This window comes from Desmodus rotundus, chromosome 1 (genome assembly GCF_022682495.2).
Source record: "Desmodus rotundus isolate HL8 chromosome 1, HLdesRot8A.1, whole genome shotgun sequence".
Taxonomy (NCBI): Eukaryota; Metazoa; Chordata; class Mammalia; order Chiroptera; family Phyllostomidae; genus Desmodus; species Desmodus rotundus.
This window is the reverse complement of record NC_071387.1, coordinates 34,203,752-34,206,761: the sequence shown is the minus strand read 5'-3', so window position 1 is coordinate 34,206,761 and position 3,010 is coordinate 34,203,752.

Sequence of the window (3,010 nt, the reverse complement as noted above, 5' to 3'; positions counted from 1 at the left end):
GGCTAAATTAACATCTTCTATTTTGCTGTTGGAGTTCTATTTCTCCTATTTTTGTTCCCCTTTTCCTCACTTTTTTGATTTCTTTTGAATTTTTTATTTCACTTTATCTTTTTTGTTGGCTTATCAGATATAGCCTTGTATGCTGTTTTAGTGGTTGCTTTAGGGTTTACAGTATGCATCTTTAACTCACCAAAGGCTACATTTCAGCGATGGTATGTTACTTTACATATAATAGAAGAACTCTATCATGGTGAATTTCCACTTCTCCACTCCCATAATTGCTGTCATACGTTTTACTTCTACCAATATACCACATGTGATTTTGTAATTTTTTGTTTAAACAGTCAATGATATTTTAATGAAATTTAAATAATAAGATAAATAGTATATATTAATACACATAGTTATAATTTATGGTGCCCTTCATTCTTTTGTAGATTTATACTTCTATCTGGTATCATTTTCCTTCTGACTGAAGGTGCTGGTAATAATTTTTAGCTTTTGTGTATTTAAAAATTATTTTCTTCATTTTAGAAAGTATTATTGTTTACAGACCAGATTGACACCACTGTCTTCTTGCTTATATTATTTTCAATGAAAATGTCTTCAGAATCTATTTTTTCACATGGTTTATGAGCTATTTTATTTGCTATATTTTTGTGTGGTTTTCTTCAGGTTTGTTTTGCTTCAGGTTCATTGAGATTTTTGGGATCTGTGTTTATAGATCTTTATTTATTTGGAAAAATTTTAGACATTATTTCTTCAAACTCTCCCAGCTGCTTTAGAAACTTTAGTTATGTGTATGTTGGGTCACTTGATGTGATCTCAAGTGCTCTCTTTGTTGCTTTCATTTTTATTTTGATTTGTTATTTTTTTCTCTTTTTCTTCAGACAGTGACTCTTGCTAAGTTCACCCAATCTTTCCTTTTGCAATGTACAATCTTTTGACTGATTTTTCTCCTCATTATGTTTTACATTTTCTTGCTTCTTTACATTCCTGTTCATTTTTTATTGGATATGAGACATGGTGAATTTTAGCTTTTTGGATGCTGGATATTTTTCCAGCATTCTTTTAAATATTCTTGCCCTTTTTTCTGGGATGCTGTTGGGTTACTCACAGACATTTTGATCCTTTTAGGACTTGATTTTAAGATTTGTTAGGAGGGACCACAGCAGTGTTTAGTCTGGTCCTAATTACCCCACTTCTGAATATTCTCTCCAGTGCTGGATGAATTATGATGTTTTCCTGTACGGTGGTGGAAACAGGCAGAAAACGGTTCTTCGTGAGTCTTTTGGAAAGGTCCTTCCCCAAACTCAAGCAGACTCACATTCATGCACTGCTCTCTACTCTGTTGAACACATGAAGGGAAACCTCTACAGATAGATCCCTGGTGTTCTTTCTCTCTGCAGCTCCCCTCCCTGGTATGCTGCCCAGCAAACTCCAGCCACCTCGGTCTCTCCAGAGTTTTAGCTTTGGCTCCTCAGGCTGGGCACTTTCCTATGCTCTCCATCCTCACGCTGTGGACTGGAATTTCTTGCAAGGCAGAAATCCTAGGTCTTATCTGATTTTGCCCATTTCTCAGGGGTCACTGCCTTGCATTTCAGGGTATTGAAAACCATGTTTTCATATATTTTGTCTGTTGTGTGTGTTTGTGGTTTCAGGTCGTTGTGTAGATACTGTTCCTGATACTCTGTCGTGGCTGAGAGTAGAAGTCCAATCTTCTATTCTTTTTTTAAATAAAATTTTTGTTCATTTTAATGAGAGGTTTGTCTTCTTGTCTTTTCAAATAACCTACGTTTGTCTTTCTCAAGTCTCCTTATGACATCATTGTTTATTTGTAATATACCCAAGTATATTCTGCATATAAGATGCAATGTTATATACAATATAATACAATTTAATACATATATCTTATTTATGCAAATATAAAGATACATTGATTAGAGGCAAATGGATGGAAAAAAGATATATCATGCTAACAGTAACCAAAACAGCAAGTAGAAATAAATAATCCATACTTATGTATAAATTTTATTTGTATAATTGTTTTCTATGTTACCAATTTCACTCATTTTCATTATCTTTCTGCTTTACTGGTTTATGCTTAAAACATAACCATAAAGCGTTAACCTCAGGGCAGACTGTTCTCTCAGCAGACAGTGGTATCCCAGGTTGAGAAACCCAGGTGGCTCTTGCCTGGCATACGGCTTCAGGAGGCTCTTCTACAGGCCTGAGGGAATTTCTTGCAGAGCAATGAAGTCCACTATGTAGTGCAAATCAAACTGTATCACCTCTGCGTAAGTCAAGAAACATGAACCCTCTGCCCGTGTTTCCTGCCACAGTATTTGGAAGTAAAGCTGATTACATTTGTAGTAGTGTTGCTGGGAGAAAAAATATGCTAAATGGAATGTAAATAGAAAATTAAGTTTCCCTTATGCCTATAGCCATAGACACTAAAATATTTTGTGTATTGTCAATAAAAATATATAAACCTAACCAGTAGTGGCCTATATATGTATATATAAAATATATATTTAAATACATGTAATTTATAGTACATATATATAGTACAGTTAACTTATACAAAATCATTGAATATATATATATAGATCTCCATTGGCAAGTATTTTATAAGATGGACTTATCACAATGCCTCCACAATGTAAAAGAGATACAATTTTAAAGATAGTATTAAAACCCCCAATGGTTTCTCTCTGCATGTGCATATAAACAGGCACGCACACATATAAACACATATGTGCACACACACGTGTGTTTCGACTCTCTGGGAAGTGGGTGCAGTGGTCCGCTTGGTGCTACGTGTGCTGAGCATGTGTCTGTGGCTGCTGTGCGCGGCGGGGGGGGAGGGTAGTCTCAGTTCAGAAGGGTCCCTCTCCACAAATCTTCCTTCGCCAGCGCCCAGAACAAAATGAAGTTCCTCTCTGAGCACCTTGCTTGCATCTCTAAAATAGATCTTTCGTGCTGTCCCGTGTGACACTCCATCCCTTCT